The sequence below is a fragment of the Daphnia pulicaria genome, chromosome 6, assembly GCF_021234035.1.
Source record: "Daphnia pulicaria isolate SC F1-1A chromosome 6, SC_F0-13Bv2, whole genome shotgun sequence".
Lineage (NCBI taxonomy): Eukaryota > Metazoa > Arthropoda > Branchiopoda > Diplostraca > Daphniidae > Daphnia > Daphnia pulicaria.
The window spans coordinates 9,728,786-9,748,025 of NC_060918.1; the positions used below are offsets into that span (position 1 = coordinate 9,728,786).

The 19,240-nt window shown below is 45.1% G+C and overlaps 1 long non-coding RNA gene across 2 annotated transcripts in view; it reads left to right on the forward strand.

The window, feature by feature from the left end:
• LOC124343409 overlaps window positions 1-19,240 on the forward strand; it is a 50,800-nt gene that overhangs the window by 4,044 nt on the left and 27,516 nt on the right. For both annotated transcript variants that reach the window (XR_006919243.1, XR_006919244.1), the window contains exon 3: window positions 5,828-5,967. This is a non-coding gene — a long non-coding RNA (uncharacterized LOC124343409). The remainder of the gene's footprint in view (window positions 1-5,827; window positions 5,968-19,240) is intronic.

Below are 19,240 nucleotides of genomic sequence, written 5' to 3' on the forward strand. Positions count from 1 at the left end.
TCTGTTCAAGTGAAAGACTCGTTACGACCAATCTCCTCCATTGCTCATTATTCTGGCCAAACGTTCGCTGAAAACGGCAATCAGTGATCATTGCTGCCAATTTATGCACGCGCTTCATCTTTTTTTCATTCAAATTCGATTAGGCACAATGACGAACCAACTTAAAAGTTACTGAAAAAATGATCAGTCACATTTGCTTAGTTTTACTTGCGTACGACACTTTCGTTTACGCTTTGTGACTTGACCTATCGCGGTGCTCACCTATGACGTCGTGATGGACGAAGATATTGGACTATTTCTGAGCCATGATTTCAGGATTTAAAAAAATAAATAAATAACTGTTTTCCGTCCTTTTGCGTTGATTTCCATATCGGGGATGCGTCATCACCGCGTCATCGGCACTCCTTTCCCCACCGCTCCCGTCAAACTCTTTACTTCCAGTCTCTCGTTCAGTCGCTCTCTTTTGTCTGATGGGCCACAATGCAATCAGATGTGACGTCGGTAGCCCCCGCTGTTGATGCCAGAGTCAAAAACTGGCAGGCCGGATCAATAATGCAACGATAAATTGTACGTGATGACGGGAGAATGAAAAATAGAGGAAAAAAGAGACAGAATTTGTGTTGCCTAGCAGACGAGAGCGACGAAGTGAGCATGTGAACAAGATAGCGCGAAATTCATAAATTGTAAAGAAAAGAAGAAAGGCAGGAGTTCGACTTTGTAATCTTTTCTGTGACCGAACGGGAAAAAGATGGCAAAGAGCAAGGGGGACATGATTATTCATTTGCCAGTTTCATTCAGCTCGTAACCCCCCGCCGTTGCACACGATGGCTGGTCGATGCCAGTCAGTCAGCTGCAGCAGTAAAAGAGCATTAGCTCGATTGGGAAGGCTGGCTGATGGGATTCTTCCCATATATTACAGCAGAAGCGGCAGCAGCAGCAGCTACTGCATCTTCGTCTCCCGTTCCCAATTTGATGCCGCATATATAGGTCTTCAACGAAGACGACGACGACGACGGCATATGTCGTCTTTCACAATGACGTTCGCCTTTGATATTCATCCGCCCAATCTTCTTCTTTTCCGCTATTTTTCCTGAAATGACAAATTACGTAAAGAGATAGAAGCGACCCGGCCATTTCATAACGAGATGGCACAACATCACGAGTTAGAGCCAGACCGGCATCACCATTTGCCAGACTCGCTAGCACTAGACAGTATATTGCAAGTAAGCTATATAGACTGATCATCTTAATCAGTTTATCTCGCCGTCGGAATAGTGCTCCAACAGACCAGAACAATTTTGTTTGCTCATGTTATCCTTCCATTTCAATCTCATCGCGACATGTCGAGTCACTCGACAACTTTTCTAATAAACATCCTCCCGTTTTATTTAGTATTTGTATCTTTATACTACATATTATATGTATATGTACTTTTCCATTCCGAAAAGATCGTTATCCAAGTTGGCGCTAACATCAATCGAAGTATCCTGGGAAAGACAGAAAGAAAGAAAAGAAGTCGTCGAAATAAAAATAAATTTCCCGTTGCACGACGCGCTGGACTGGCATTTTGGAGATGGTTGGGGGGGGGGAAGCAATCCTATCATGTGAATCAATGTCTATCGATCTTCCTCTCTCTCTCTCTTTCTTTCTTTCTTTCATCCATCCTCTATCTCTTTTGCGTCCTTTCCAAGAGCTTCAGAGAAAGAAGAAAGAAAGGGAGGACAATGGCCAAAAAATATTTATTGGAGACGGCAAACACACCAAGAAACAAAAGGCGAAAATCAATAACTATTTCATGATATACAAGCGACAGGGAGAGGGCTCGAGAAGATAAACTGGCGTTCACCGTTTAGATCGTTAAAACTTGGACGTCAATGTGAACGAAAGCGTTCAGCGGCTCGATCATACAATGCCCTGCGATTATTACCATTATTCTTCTGACGGATATTATGTTGTGGATGGGTACGGAATGATTTCCTAGCTCAGCCGTTTTTACTGTGTTGGGATACGTGCTATTAAGAAAAGTTGGAAGTATCCGGCAATCTCATTCATATCTGAGGATAACGTTGAGCCATGAAACGTCAGCGAATGACCAGCTTTCTTACTCGTAACGTCATGTTCTAATATGACGATCTGGCATTTTTTGGGGGGTTTTTTGTTCTTTTTTAATTTCTTTTCTTTTTCTTTCGTACACGACGTTGTTTGACAGTTGGGGATTAGTAGGTTTCTCACATCTTGCGCATCAGTTCGCTATAAAACATCCCGCCGGGTTTATGGGGGGGGGGGAATACCCCCATCTAAAGAACCAATAAACAAATCTTCTTGTGCTGTTCATATCTGCTGTGTGCCCGCCTACACCCAAACGCGCGCGCTTGGTACTGGTAGTAAGTTCTTGTTGTCTAATCATGCGACTAAATTGTCGTGTGCTTAGAAAAGGCTAGCCGACTTACGGACTTAGTAACCGTTGAATTTTTTGTCACAAGTTGAAGTCCAAAGACAGATTCGAGACTAGGTTGGCAGCGATTCCACAATGCTAGAAAATAGTTCCAAATTGGCCGAACTCTTGACGCTTCTTCTCGATCCTTAACAGTCAATTTGACTGGATTAAGGATCTACTGTGCAGAAGTGGTTGCAAGATGAAAGAAGTTTGATGACTTGGTAAATAAGGTTCCATCATCAGCTTATACTCTTGTTGCTGCCATTTCTGCTGTCTTATCTCCTGGCTCTAGTGCCGCCTTATGAAACATTAAATACCGTGATTGCCGCATTCAGTGGACAAGAGGAGAAGGGTCTTGTAAGGGACGCAAACTAAGTTAGCTTTTGACGGTATATAGGACAGGGCACGACGATCGTGCCACTAACGTCCGTTAGTCAACTCTATCGCAGTATCAATATAAATGATAGGGGAAAAAAATAAAAAGAAAGACGGTGGCGAAACGAAAAAGAAACAAGTCGTTAGCCTCAATCTTAAAAGCCTAACTGATGATCTGACGAAAGAACGAAAGAACGTAATTTTATAACTAGCCTTTTTTTTTTTAAATGATTTTCGTCAACGCTGATGACGGTGACAAAAGACCGGGGTCTCGTACGGCACGTGTAACTTGTTTGCTTGTACACTTACGAAAGGATCGTTTGTCGTTTAGCTTTGTTTTGTTACGTTCTTTTCTCCCGAAAATTTTTTATGTTGATGGACGGACGGAAGAGTGAGTAGTAGCCTGTTGGAGCCGGAACTGCCGTGAGTAGCGCAGCACGCACTCAGCTCGTGTTCAGTACCGCACAATACGCCACAATACACACACTCTTTTGTCTGCCTCTTTTGGCCAGAACCTTGGCTGCTGACGTTCATCTCTTAAATTAGATCCGGGCCGACTGCGGACGCACTGGGAGATGAGCAAATTGGGTTGGAGCGCGCGTCTCCGGGAAAATAGAAAAAAGAAAAAAAAAAGACGAAAATGAAATATGGAACCTGACGATGAAGGAAAGAAGCAAAGAGACAGAAACCGACCGAGAAGACTAAGCAAGGGAAAAATGAGTTCTGACTTTGGCGACGTGAAAAAAATTGGTAAAGAAAAAGAAAATTTCGTAAGACGAACGTTGGTACAGTGGAGAGTTTGGTTGAGAAGATCCCATTTGCCATGATACAAAAACTTGTCGGGTAAAAAATGGCCAGCGAAAAAAACAAGAAAAAAAAAGTCGTATGGAAGATGCGCAGTTGCGAGGTTTGCGCGCTGGTGAGTCTCGCAAACAAGATGAGGGTGAATTGCCGTGCACATGACACCATTGCATGTAACGATGTCGGTATTGATTAGATCTTCCTAGTTGTCTCTTTTTTTTTTTCTCCCTCCCTTTTTACTTCACTTTGTTATATTATTGGTCGGGATAGCGAGTAGTTAGTTGCGAGCTCTTTTTACATCGAATGAACTTTCGCGACCAATCAAAGGATTGACCTGAAGTAAGGTTCTTTGAAGCATTTTCTTTTGACGCGAAAAGATCCCTTCTGATGGTAAATGTCATGGAAATGAGCTTATCAGTATGGATCTGAAATCTGGACTTCAAAATCTATACCTAAGAAATCCAGTGTGTTGACAAGAAGCTAGGGAAATGATAAGCAAGGTTGATTGAATTTTCCATGGAACTCTTCTGCACTTATGTATGAAAGGTTTCCTTAAAGTGTAATTGAGCATTTCAGCGTAGCACTACGCTACGTTGCGTCTTCTTGAAATTGTCTAATGTCAATCCAGACGTTCGTCTTAGTCAATTCCCTGTGTGCTTACTCTGCAGCATTGATTGTGGACTGAAAGAAACTTTTCTGTTCATTCAACAAATTATAAATAAAAGTAGGGTATTGATTTATTCAACCGAATCAAGAACAAGTTTGTTGAATCGCGTTTCCATAGCAACGAAACCTTAACCCAACACATGACACGTCATTACGCGCCAGACGAAACTTTTAGTCGATTGCAATGTCGAACGAATAGCCGAAGATAATAGTTGTTGGAAGGATAACAGAATTTAATCCTTCGTTTCCTTTGTACATCCGAACTGCTTTTTTAATAAAGAGGCACGGTGTTATTTTTCGAATTTGTTGAAATCTGCGACGACGATGATTTGCATTCGTACGGTCTGATCAAGTGATACGAGACGTCTGGGCTCCCCATTTCCTGCTGCGTTCGGTTCATCCCGGATCACAAGTGCACGTCGTGGCTGGTGTTATTTGAGCCTGAATTGAAAACAAATGACGCTTTGAGTGTCGTCCGAAAATGAGTGTTTGTGTACTTCGTTACATGCATTTGTCACAAATGTGGAAACAAAAAGCGTGCGCTTTTAGATTTCGGTCTTTTAGTTTGGAACGTCATCCCACTCTGAACAGTCGGACGGAACGCGAGCTCTTCCGACTCTTGAGCAAAGCGATTGAAATAGCTACAAATAGTTTGGTTCGTTCGGAGCAAGTTTGAAGAGCAGGATCCATCGGGATGTATTCCCAATGCAACTACACTCTCTTTTCCGTCGTGCTGCATGTTTTCCGTACGTAGCACTTTGTTCTGCTTCATTCTTCATTGTGTGTACACGAACTCCCGTATTCTATGTGTTCTCGGTCCCCCCATTTCCCCTTTTCTTTTGTTTCCATTCGCCATTTTCTCGCTACTTGGTGTCTGGTCCCAATAGCAAGTGAAAGATGTGTACGGCGACGGAAGCTATCGCGCTCGATGTGAGCAGACGTGAATTGCTCGGGAGCCTCGGTCTTTTCCTTTCTTCAATTATCTCTCTCGCACTCACGAGAGTCCCTCAGTTCTCATTCTCGGATTGGATTAGCCGAGTTGGACCGTGTTTCCCGCTAGTCAGACTTTGACGCGTACACATGGTGTGTACAGCATATAAATCATCAATTATCTATACATGCCAGCTAGGCAGGCAGAGCTGGGCAGCTGTAGAAGAAGTGTGTATAGATCTACTACTACTATGTATATATATATGTTTACACATTGTTTGGCCTAATAGAACTGTGCTGCGTTTAGACTTTGGAGGAAATGGGAATGAGAGAGAAGGCTGCAGCCAGGGCAGAAAATGAAGAAAGACAGGCAGAAGATGGAAGGAAAGCTTTTTCTTTTTCTTTCTCTCTTATGGTGGAAAAGGAGAGACAGACCACTGGGAATGATGAAGGAGAGAGGTTCTTGTTGATTGGATCCGCGTCTTTGATTGAATTCCTCGGGCTCCAGTCGGCATTTGTTGTTTCGTACGCTCCTATAGCTCCGCGGGCGATGTTTACACCCTCAGACAAAGTATACAAGACCCATTTTCATTCTGTTTTTGTTGTTGTTGGATTTAGACTCGCAGACTGGACGCGTCAGCCGCCAGCTGGAAACGTACCTGACGATTCCCGGTGATTCTCCGCTCCGTCTTCAGAACGAAATTAGCGAATCTCCTTCGCTCCTGATTGCCAGCGCCACTGTTTCATTACAAAAGAAGGTAAGCGCCTTTTCATTCTCTTTTGTTGTTTCCGAGGCGGTTTGCTAAGCTTCCATGTCGACGCCAAATCTGATTGACAGTGCAGAGTAGCGTAAAGGAGGGACTGATTGGGAAAAACAATAAGCTGTAAGCTGGGAATAGTAGTCTATATAGTAAAGTAGAAATACAGTGCTGCTGGTGGAAAACAAGAGAGAGAGAGAGAGCGAGAGAGCGAAGAAAGAAGAAGAAGAAGGAGGCCCAATAACGTTCTATTGTGTTACGTACACGACCAGAGATTGAGGTGATCGAGCATTCTGGCTGTCTTGTCGGAGTCATTCGATTGCGTAGCCAACGAATGTGAACCGCTGTCGATGCGCTGCTGTTCCTGACGCAATCTTTCGAGATTGGGGATGTGCTGCACTATTGATTCCCTGATCAACCAGGGAGGGGGGGGGGACTCCCATAACACAGCATCTTCCTTTCTTTCCTCCCATTCTTTTCTTTCGTTTCGCTTTTGTCTCATCTGTTAGCAAATGCTTTATTATTATCAGATTGGTATACAGGGGAGATGTAAAGAGGGTCGATCATTTGTTTCCCAATACTTTGGTGCCCTTGACGATGCTCAGAGCACTTGAGGGCAATGAGGATCAGGGCGTACAGTCCGTAAGAGTCCGAAAATTTGAAATTGCGATAGCATTGTCTTCCGTTGCTGAAATAACAGCACACCACGCAATGACGAACTTGTATACAAATGTGCTGCTTGCTTGCCAACGGCGTATTAAGAAGTTGTTGACTTTGCCCCGGATCTCTACTCCTAAACCCCTCCTCTTATTATGATGATGATGATGAAGAACAGAGGCCGCTTTCCGACATGCGAGAGAGACCGATTCGACCGCAAAGACCGCCACCTTCATCAAGCTGAGGGCTGTCTGGGTCTCTCCTTCTTTTGCTCCAGTCGCTCGACTTTCGAGTCCTCCAGACAGCAGCAGCGGCAGAAGCATGACGTGATACAACCGTATTGATCCAACTCATGATGAGACCTTTTCCCTCTACTCCCGTCCTCTTGAAGGCACCCTGCTCCTCCACTGCTTTATAGACTGGGGGGCACCGACAAAACGGGGGCTTGAAAGCGCCACAAAAAGAAAAGAAAAATAATGAAAAAAAGAAAAAAAGACTAGGACGAAAAATGCCTGAATGACGCTTGGCCATTGTTAGATCCTTTTGCTTAAATGGTCCTATTCAGGGCAGCGCACATAGTCTAGCCTTCGCCCCGGCTCTGACATCCATAATAATCGTCGTTCCTCGTCTGGTCGCTCTTCCCAGCTGCTTTTGTCATTTTTGTGCTCCGTACTTACTAGATAATTGCATTGATGTACGTACACACAAGTAAGATGATACATCGATCCGATTAAGAGCTTGCAGCGATGCTGATGCGTTTTCGTGCTCAGCAGTCGTGTTGTGCGACATGGACGAATAGGCTCTAATTAGCGACGATCGTGAACGGACGGGCATCATTTATTAGGCACAAACTCGATGACCACGATGGGCAGCATTTCCAAGCACGCAGCAAAAGTGCATGAGAGCTGTCATAGACATGTGATGTCGGTCGATGGTGAAGTGAAGGATCGTTCCAGTAAATCACCTCGATATTATTTAACAAGGAGGCGCTGGCAACTCCACAATGACCAGGCGACAGATTGTCTCTCCTCGTCCTCGATGCTATTTTCAGCGCTCCCGCAGTCTCCTCTCCCTCGCGTCAAGTCAAGTGTGGCCCAACCGAATTTCGTACCTATCTATCGACGTAACACCCAAATCCATATACCGTTCCAGCGCTCACCAAACTGCCGCTAAATGCTCACTCTATATATATACACGTACACCCCCATCGGTAGGGGACGATGGATGTTAAAAATATATGTGGGAGGGGGGGGGGATTGGTTTGTATGTGCCCTAAAGGCCATGATCCATTGAGGCAAGGCGGTAAACTTTGTGCGTCATAGGACAAGCTATATCTCTTTTGCGATAATTTAAGGCTAAAAAGCCACGGAAGTTGGGCAGAGCGCTGGCTAGCCACCGTCTTCCGGCTATTCCCGGGTTATTTGCTCGTCTATTGCGATTGCCACTGGGTGGGTTGCATGCGCCGAAACCTCGAAAATTTTGCTACGAGAAAACAGGAGAGCCTGCTCTGCCGAGAATCGTGCAGAATCGATCCTTGTGCGGGAAAGCCACCGAGCGTGGGCGAATGCGGACAAGGGAGGGCAGCTAGGTCCTTTTCAAAAGAGACAAAGTTCATTCTTGGCCGCACACACATATAACAAAACAAAATCGAATCTTCCGGCCCAACTCTATGGAATGTGAATGGCTCAGCCCTTTGCCGGCCGGTATGGATATGACTTGAAAGAAATGGAAACTGGCCTCTGTAAAAGATAGATACTGCATGAATCAATGCCGTGTGTGTGTGTGTCCAGCCTACAATGTTTGTGTTATGTCTGCTCAAGTGGGTGCGGGTATACAGTAAATATGTGTAGGCGGAGTAAGTCTGTGGTCCCTTGCGCTTATTCCCTCAACCGATTCAATGGCTTCTCGGGAGAGTCTCCAAGGAAGAATGCTGGGTACCCTCTTCAGTCTGCCATATCTTTTCTATATGCGCTCCAAACTAAGAAGAGACGGCCCATCCCGATAAGTCACGCTCCTCCGATCAAAGGCAGTGCCATCTTTTTTTCTCTCTTTTGTGTGTGTTTTTTTCTTTTTCTTCTGGATTTTTCCTGTTTTTCCATCTTCAGGTCGGGATGCTTCTCGCGTTTTATTATCCCGCTCTCACCCCCTCCCTTTTTCACCGTCGGGAGGCAAACACAAACGAAAAGGAAAGAGAATCATCGATAACCGGTGAACATGATGGAGTCTTCACATCAGAGACTCCATAGATAAAAAACTAACGGTACCCAACAAATCGTGTAACCTTGATAATGTCATATGAGTCGGCGATGGCTCTATGGGAATGAAATCAATCACGCCACCGACGTGATCTAACCGAAAGAGAATATCAAGCATGAAATGATCACAGGGCAACAACAAGGAAACCGCAGCGCATCGTGCGCGTCTAAAATACCTGGCAGAGGCCAACAGAGTTTTACAGTGTTGGCCACGTGAGCAGAGAGAGAGAGATAGAGAAACTGGAATTTTGTATTTCTTTTTTCTCCTCCCCAAAAGAGGTTGTGCCCCAAAGTGTCCGTCAAAGTGTCCAAAGTATTACTGATGTATAGCCAATATAAACAACAACAACAGTAGAATATATACACACACACACACACACAACGTCATAACACGGTACATACTGGACGTGCGGTCATTCCCATTATAATGAAAGCCCTTGGCGCACGAAGCCGCATCCCCCCACTTTCTCATGTCACTCTGACATGTTTTTTTTTCTCCCAATGTTTTGTCGAGTCTTTTTTCTTCTTCTTCTTTTCCTACTTGTTAAAATCGTTTTCTCTCAAACTGATTACGGCCCCGTTTTTCTCTGTGATGCCCGCATATGTAGTCGAGTGCACATACGCGGGACGAGATGGTGTTGACGTTATCGTGGTGATGGAGCCTTTTTTCTTTCTTTCTTTCCAACACACACGATGATAGAGGACGTGGCGTCATTAAAGCTGCGTGCGGAAATGAGACGAAAGTCGACGACCTTCTTCTTCTTTTATTTTATTTTATTTTTCTCTCTTTCTCTCTCGAACGACACGAAAGCCAAGTACCATCTTGTCGCGTCAATGCCTCACCCCCTTGATGATCGCATGTTGTGCCCGTGGACGTGTTTCACGTTCGACGTCGTGCAGCAGGCAGAACAAAACAGTCTGAGCGGAGAAACTGGTTTCCATTGTAGGAACAGCTGAAATCAATTCACGTAGGAAACCGAAATGTTGCGTCTCTATAGGTCCGCTAAAAGGGAAGAATAAACAACAGCCATTGTGTCGTTATAAAATAGCATTATTTTTTCCCTTTTTTTTTGGTTCTTCTTTTGTTATTTATTAATGCGTTTTGCTGGGAGAAAAGAGGGGGAGGCTTCTTGATTGGGAATACGTACGGAGACGGTGGAAAGCGACGGGACGTAAAAAGGGGTTAGCGAACGTAATCGAACGGGTCCCGGGTGCTCCACGGCCGTCAAGTGCTGAGCCGAGTTCGGAAATTACTCGTGTGAATCGTGATAATCGTAATGGAGGGAAGGGAAAACGGGGGCCTTGCAGCAGCGGCAGCAGCTCCCTGATCCATTATATTACAAGCGGGTTGTGCTCGCCTTGTGTGTTTGCTGAGGGTTGACTGCCCGAACGACCGAATAACCAACGACCAAAGCGAGTCTGAGTGACTCTTTGATGGTGAGCTAGCAGCAGCAGCTACATAATGCTATTTTCTTATACAGTAGGTTTCACCTCCCGTCATCAGCTCTCGTTTATTATTTATGGGCACCCATTTTCGCTGCGTTTTTTTTTTTCTATTCTTAATTTATACGTTCGGGATATATTTTTTTCTTTTTGTTTTCTTTACACTGGAGGCGTTGATCGCTCGGCTGACGGAAAAAGAGTTCCTACAACACCCCACATCATCCCGTTAATGGCGTGCCGAGCTCAACGGACTGATGATTTTGATGGTCGGGAGTCTAACCTATACTCCCTTCTCTCTCGTCTCTCTCTCTCTCTCTCTCTCTCTCTCTCTCTCTCTCTCTCTCTCTCTCTCTCTCTCTCTCTCTCTCTCCCTCTCTCTGCTGTGACGTCGTACACACTGTGTGTACGTAACGTATAATCCAATCACTAATCATAAATCACGACTCTCCCCTTTTTTTCACGAATCGTTTTCTCCGAGCTTGATTACGTTTGATGATGATGGCGCCTCAGCGGTCTCGATACTCTGGGATAAATTACTCTTATGTGTGTGATATCGAACCCTGTGTGATGACTGTCATGATGATTCCGGAATAGTGGCGGAACAAGATGACGAATATGTACAACAGGGGAACGGTTAGAGACGCAGGAAAAAGAGGAGAAAAACAATCAAGCAACTGACATTTCTGGGCTGTTCTTTTCTGTCTAGTATTCCTCTTCTGTGTCTATGTGTGTGTGAGGAGGATTAGTTTCTATACGCGTGTCTTTTGTTGTGTCTTGTTGAGGGTTTTTTTGGGGGGCTGGGTTGGGTGGGGGACAATAAAGAGGCAACTGAGGGAAAGAGAGGCGGATGATTACAACAATGAGTCGCGTTCCGTCGTCATACGCTTCGGAAATCCGCCATTGTGCCCGCCCGTCGAGTCAAATTATTGCGGGCTTTCAATCATTTTTTGTTTTCCTCTTTTCTTGACACGAGATTGCCTCTCTCTCTCTCTCTTGTTTCTCATTTTCGTCTTCAATCTTCTCTTGTTCATCGCCGTGGAGATATCGCGGCCAACGAGTTTTGAAGATGAGGGCGCACACAACTGAGAAAGAGAGAGAGACAGTTTTTTTGACATGTGGCAGGGATTTGTGCGCTACACGACGATGACTTTTATATGCCAAAGTCACTATGCAATGCACAGTGAATAGAGAGAGAGAGAGAGAGAGAGAGAGAGAGAGACGAGCTAGATTGCCCCGCCGTGCTCTCACCTATATGTGCAGCATATAAACATAATATAGCGATCAATCGGTAAGAAGTTGACAAAAGAAATATCCCAGTCGACCCATTTTTCCCCCTTTCTTTTAACAATGGCAACCGGCGAAGACGTCGTCGTCGTCGACGACGACGACACACAAAGTTGTTAAAGGCACCCGGCTGCTTTACGGAATATCAAACAGAAGATGGATATGGTTGGGTATAGGAAACGAGAATCTCTTTGACAAGATATGATGGGAATGGAGCATCTCAAAGTCTTCCGTGCCAACGTACGTGCGTGGGAGCTGGAAATTGATCCCTGGGTATACTTTTTTTTTCTTTCCTCTCTTTCTTTCTTTTCTGTCGGGAGGTACTACTAGTAGCCTAGGGTCCCGCTTTGCAGTTGACAATCCGATTGACTTTGTTGCACGCACCAGTCGCCTCGCGTCCAATCTTCTCTTTTCTCTTTCGATCTGTTTCTCTCTTCTGTCTTCCGACGCCGCTCTTATTCTTCTTCTGCTAACATTTCGAATTTGATCAATAACAAAGTGGAAACGATTCTCGCAGCTACTACCGTTTTCCCCATTCCGCCTTCATCTCTCTGTTGATTCGCCACCATGAAAACGCGCCTGCAAAGAGAAGTCCCGGTCTCTTTTTTTTTTGTGTGACTTGGTTGGGAAAAGGAACGGCAGCAGCCGAAACTGACAGCACGAAATGTGAAAGAAGGTGGAGAGCTGTGCTTAGCCTAGACTCTCCAAATATGCCGATTGAATTGGGGAAAAGGAAATGACGTTGCTGTTTTTATTATGATGAATTCTGTCTCTCTCTCTCTCTCTCTCTCTTTTATGTTGTTTATCCTCGTTGTTGTTGTCCTGCTCTTTTCTCATCTTAATTCACGCTCTTTTTCACGACCATTTCTCTCTCTCTCTCTCTCTTTTTGTTAACCCTTCCGTTCGCTTTCTTTATTTGGAAGCGGAGCTCGCGGTTTCATGACGCGCCTTTATTCACCGTCCAACCGAATAAGTTTTTTTTTTCTTTTCTTTTAATGGAAACGAAACGTCGAGGGGCCAATTAAAGTTCCTCAGAGTCTTTGAGAACTTCAATGAGGATATCTGAGCATTAAACTTGTAATTTAGGAGCGCCCACGCGCAGCTCGCAGGGGTGTCGATGGTTATGAAAGCTCTTCATTTCTCTTAGCCGGATCGGAGTCATGGAGCTCGCCGGCTTCTTCTTATTCTTCGCCACGAGGCTGCCTTTCATCTCGCTCTGCGTCTCGTATAGTAAATGATCTTGTGAATTGCACAAGCCCCTCTTCCTTTTGATGGCTCCCGCCTCCCCGAAAAAGAGACTATGAAAGATGACGATAAAAAGGGAAAGATTAACAAGAAACTGTTCGGGGGCACAAGAGAAACGCGCACATGGCGAAAAAATACAAAGGGAAAAGAAGAGCAAATGACTAATGATCTCTTCAACTGCAAAGCATTTCAACAACACAATGCCGCGAACTGGGAGACGAACCCGGACTCATCGTTTCCTGTCCGCTTTCTACTCTCGTGAAACGCATCCAACGGCCAGTCAGCTGGATTTTCTCGGCTCTTGTTGGCCGGCTGGGTATCGAGCGCATACGCTGGATCAACAACTATAATAGCTACGCTATAATGCCTTGGCTATTCAACCAACTAGCGCAACACTAGACCGCTGGTATCTCGTACTTGGGAATGTCCGGATCACTTCCATTTGTCTTTTCGGGTCCGGGGTTTCCGTTGTGCACTGGATGCCGCTGGTGTCTGGTTGACCGAAATCGATTCTGCCGATCTTTTTCTTTAATTTTTCTCAAGTCAGTCATTGTCAGATCGTCCCCCCTCCACTCTTCCAGACTTTATTATTTTTCCCTTTTCTCCGATGGTAAAAAGCAGATTAAACTAATGACACAAACCATTATCTTAATGAAGCCGGAAATCCTTTCTCCGTAATTTATTGCTATCTCTCTTCTTCTTCTTCTTCTTCTGCTGCTGCTGCTGCTGCTGCCTGATGTTTTATACGTATTCATTTTAGTTTTTTTTTTTTTTATTTACTTTATTCCCTTTGTCTTGTTGCTGTTTGCCTAATGAATTACCGAAATTCTCTCTCTCGCTCCATCTCTGTCTCTTTCCATCCTCCTCTGGCCTCTCTTGTCAACGACTTGCCGCCACAGTCGGTTCCATGTCTGCACGAAATGCAGCGTGTGCACTTGTCAATGAGTCATACAAATGATGGAATCAAACGGCCGGAAAACTGGCAATGCATGTATAATTTATCTGCGCTAAACTTAAGAGATTATTACATTCTGCGTAAAGTCGAGTCTCTGCGCAGAGAAATATTACAGCAGCAGCACGAACATCCTGACGTGATAGACATTCAATTCGACTCTGATTCCGTTCATTTCCATTGTGGAACGCGGACGCGAGCGGCCAGCCAGCACCGGCCGTTGCATTGCTCTAACCGACACGAACAAGGCGCTCGCTCACACACAAAGCGAAGGGAAAAAATTACGATAGGAGTTGGGGGGGAAAAAAAATAAAAGTCGTCGAAGTCGTCGTTGTGTCGTTCCGTGGCTCACGATGACCGGGCAAGTTTGTGATATCACCTTGACATCGAGTGCTGGGGGTTCAGCACCGCAAACCCCCTGAAGAAAAAGTTTTTCTTTTCTTTTTGTCTCCGCGAGCTTCTTCTTCTTCGTTACGTAAACTTTTCGTGGTGATGATTCTGGCCGCGACCGCGGGTCTTTTGTTGGATGGCGCCACTGCGCCGAGGCGGTGAATCATTTAATCAGATCTGGCCTATAGTTTCCTTCTTTTGTCTCGTCACCACGTCAACTTGGATGATTTCGATCGCGTCCTGTGGTCGCTCTTCTCTTTCTTTTCGTTCCAAAAGTCCCTTTCAGTTGTCTATAGCTGACGAATCTTGTGCCCAACTTGGACGGAACGGCGACGACTGAACGAAACGCGGCAGAAAGCGGGAGACGATTCGGTCTCGGTTCAAAGTTCACGCTCTTTTGTTATCGTGAGCGACATTGCCGGGAAACAACGACGCGTATCGACTCGATCGTTTTCAGTCCAAGTCCCTCGGGCACCATCCGACCGGAACGCCGACTGACTCCGGTTCGTTGCTGATTTGCTCCGGCCAAGAACCAAGAGCGCGTGTGTCCCTGTTGTTGTCATTTTTCTTTCTCTCCATCGTGAGCGGTATTGTGCATCTGTATGCGGAATTGAATGCGAGTAGTCGATGGTAGACGACGAGAAGAATATGAGAAAAAAAGAGTGAGAGACTTCCGGAGTCTCTCTCGACGCACACAAGACATTGTCGTCTTAATGATGGCAGACGGCTCCTATAGGATGTTTGTAATCTCACTATCATCAGTCTACACGCCTGCATATACGGTAATATACTTACCGCGTCTACAGACATGTAGGGTCGTGGATAGACTGCACTATAACGTCTATAGTCTTTCTTTCCTATATCTTTTCCTTGGTACATTCTATCGGTCGTTGGAATATTCTCGGGTAGGAGGCAAAAAAAGGGGGCAGATTGAGGGAGAATGAGGAGAGAAGGAATGAAAAGGATGAACGAGAGAAAGAAGGGGTCGGAGAGATGAGTATTATCTACCAAAGAAGGAAGGAGGGTCGAGGTCGGACGGGTCATGGCGCTTGATGATACACGACATGCACGGCACGGCGCAGCCAAAAAAAGAAACAAATTCCAGCCCTTGGAAGAAGAAGAAGAAAAAAAAAACACACGAAGAGACGAGTACCGACGCCATTTCCATACCATTGACTAATTGTATACATACTGTAAGTGCAAGGTGTGTGTGTGTCTATATACTGCGCTAGGTCGACTACATCCAACGCATCGTAGCCCCACCGACGCTCGATCTTATATAGACTCTCTCTCTATACGCACATAGAGCCTTTTGAGGAAATGAGGTGGTTTCGATTTCTCTCTCTTTTCCGCCGTCCTATTGATTTGTCAGGCACGACGGAGCAGCGCAATGTACACGACTCGCTGCTTTCTATAGTTGCCTTCTTTTTCTTCGACTATTCTTTTCTGCCTTCCGTCCTTATCTATTGACGCTGTTGTCGGCTGCCCCTCTCTCTCTATCGAGACACACACACTATTTGTGGGTTGCTCCGGCAATCGACCAAGTCGAAGCAATAAACACCTCCGAGTTGGTCTCGCTTCTTGTCGAAAGAGCCGTGCGCTCAATCTCTCGCTGTGGGGGAGCGCGCGTTGGACACGCCAATAACTAAGTCGATTGGGGGGGGCCAAAATGGGAAACGCTTCGTTGTCCGTTGATCTACGGTAACGGCCGGCCAGCAGCCTGTCCCTCGTAGGCGCTGCAAGACGCTCGAATTGAACGTAATTGATAGATTCCAGTCGGAGACAAGAAGAACGCGCACAACGGGCGCCCGCCGACCCTTTGCCTCACCTTTAGTCCAATGGATTGCTCATTGTCATGTCGTGCTCACTTGTGTTCCTCTTCGAGCATTTCTTTTTGTTTGTCTCGTGTTTGGGTTGGCGTTGCCCAGGGAAACGGATCTCAAAGTGGCAACCATGACCACCAACACCACGTAAAAGAGCTCTCGCACTTATATACCATCATATTGTACTACCATCTGGCCGTCCGTAAATAGAAGACCAATACTGTATGATGATATTGATAAGGGGACCAACATAGGGGGAGGGGGCGGCAGAGAAGAAGGCATAGTCTATGAATAGGTTGTGTTGGCGGGTTTAAGTCTGTGGGCTCGTCTTGGCAACCAGGTGACAACTCTCTTTCCATGGTGACGGTCGGCCGAACCCACCGGGTGTAAAAAATGTCACAACCTTCTCGGCCAGATCCGTCGTCTGAACAGCTCTCTCTCTTCCAGGATTTTGTGCTCGAGACGAACAATCACCTAGGCTTGTAGCGTTGTCAACCTTTATGTGCTTGGGACTCTCTTCTTGCCAGTGGCCGTGTCTCAATTGATCTTTGGCCATCTGTGTCCACACATCGTCACAAGGGAGATGAGAAAATGCCGCGGTTGTGCACGGTGTACCCCCGTGTACTTTGTACTCGACGGGGACCGGTCCGTACAGCCAAGTGTTTGATGTGCGACTCGGTCGGCTGGTCGCTGAAAGGTTAAATATTGACACGACCTTGTGTGGAGTTGTGGCCGAGAGTCTAAATGGCTCCCCCAACGAGACCGCAGTGCCAACAGAAACAATGACCGCGGATCATAAACAATAGCTCGACAGTTCACAACCAGCGAGGGCAGAAAGGTGGAAGGCACCAAGAAGAAAAAGGAGAAGTAGATGGGAATGATGAAGAATCAACCTCCCTCCTTATCCTTTTCCTCGACAACAACAACAAAGAAGAAGCTCCGTTCTTTTTTTGGTTGTTGTGTAGACGCTAGCACAACGTGCAAGTTCTATGCTAAGCGGCTGTGTCTTCCTCAAGTTCCCACGAAAGAGAAGGAAGTTTTTTTCTTCTTCTTCTTCTCCCTTTTCATTTTGTTCAAGTCCAACCTCTTTTTTTTCTTCTTTCTGTCTTTAAAACTTGCAATCAATGTTGGAACGCCTGGAAGCGACACAAAAGTACTTGGCATAAAAGAAGAAGAGACGCTGTATATAGCGCGTCGAATCTCGTCCTTCCAAAAGTCATTCAGCGTTATAAAATAAATTAGAAAAGAGAGTTGTTGAGAAACAAGCTTCCATCGAGGGTTGTAACGTTCTCCCTTTTTTTTTTCGTAAATCGCTCCCTGCAATCTGATCGTTATTTCGTTCCCCACGGAAATGTTTCATCCCCGAAAGTAAAAGGGAAAAATCGTTTGCTTTTTTTTTACAGGGTTCTTTTTTCTTTCCCCTTCAAGTTTGTTGTTTTTTTTTTGTCCCCCACTTTTCAAATGCCTCGTCGTCGTGTTTGTAAACGTGTCATTTCTAATGTTTAACAACGACACGCCAATTTTCCAACTAAATGTTTTTTTTTTCTCAACTCCTTTTGTTTTGCGGATTGATTTATTGTTTGAGCTAGCGCGGTGTGCTGGTACCGGTACCGGATGGCGTTCAAATTGTCCATCTAGAGTATTCCAAATCGAATTTTTTCTCTTTCAGAAAAGAAAAGAAAATTGAATTGGTTAAACAGATAAAGTTAGAGATTGCTGCTGCTGTTGAAGGAACACATTTTTATTGAAAAAAGTTCGGTGAGGACGGTCGAATAGAAGCGTGAAAACGGAAGGAGAGTGAGAATAAAGGGAGCGAAAAAATCTCTCCCAAATTGACAGGTAGCACAGGGCTGGAAAACACTTGCAGTCCAGCCGTTTTTTTTTTCTTCTTCTTCTTCTTTGCCGTTTGCTCAAGGCGATTGAAACGCACCAGAGGACGCCAACAAAACAACGCCATTCGACCCGAACGAACGAAGGAAAAAGTGCTTGGCTGCTGCTGATGCTGATGCATTCTTCTTCTTCTTTTTTTGACTTTTTCTTTAAGAATATTTTAAGCTGGGCGCACCGGGCGTCAATGATCCGACAATAGCTACCGGGCTGCATATACTATCAGGAGTTATCCACTCCCGAACTCTGTGGGAGCTTAATCTCGAGTAATCATAACGATAATACACAACGTGCAGCTGTTTAATGAAAAACACAAAAAAAGTGAAACAAAAAAAGGAAATAGGAAATTAATTCAATAGTTATCAAGTCAATTGCAAGGTCAGAAAAAAGAGTTCCCACTATGCAATTGTTTCGCAACGGCTTCACGTTCGATTGCGCAGCCTGTCAGGCAGCATCAAGCAAAGCATTCCTGATGTATTAAGAATTTACGGAAACCAGAGCACACACAGCGAGCATCTTCGTTCCGGGTTGAGCAGAAAACGTTGGACTATGTTTAGCATACCAAGAAGTGTAGTTGTGCGCGCGCGCGCGCGCGCGGCTTTGGTGGTGTTGAACCGGGGGGTCGACGTCCCTCCCCATTCTTATTCATTAATGAAATCGCTGTTGGAAATGGATGGATGATCCTTTAGACGATGATGACCATCTGACCTTTGCATGCCACAGCAGCGTGTGTGTGTGTGTACATTGAATGTTGTCGCGTCATCTCGAAGAATTTTCTTCCGATCGGTCGGGCCCCCCCACCGAAGTCGAGACACAAATCAAACACAAAAATCTTCTTTTTTTTCTTCTTCTTCTTCTCACAAGTTTTTATTTTTTCATTGAACAAATAAAACAAACGTTTCTTTCGAAATGTACAAACTCGTTAAAAAAAAATGGAGAAATAAAAAGAAATTTGTGAAGTAAATAAATAACAAATTCCTTTTTATAATACAATAGGCTTATTGTGTAACCCCGAGAGAGCTCTGTGTACGTTATTTGATTCTGTCTGGCAGCAGGAAATTTACTTTGTTTGAGCGCTTCATAACTTGGCCTTACTTCCTTCTCCGCTGCGTTGTTGTTGTTGTTGCTGTTGCTGCAGTTGTTGTTATTATTTTGTAGTCTGTCTGTCTGTCTCTGTCGTCTATTGCATTTTGGCTGGTTGCCGGGGCGCTCTTTTTCTACACGCCCAACAGGTATACCGTATACCCACTCCCAGTCTCTTTCACGCTCTATGTACTGATTTACTGAACGTTCTTTGTCCCCATTTTTTATTTTTTTTCAACAGAAATGAAAAAGAG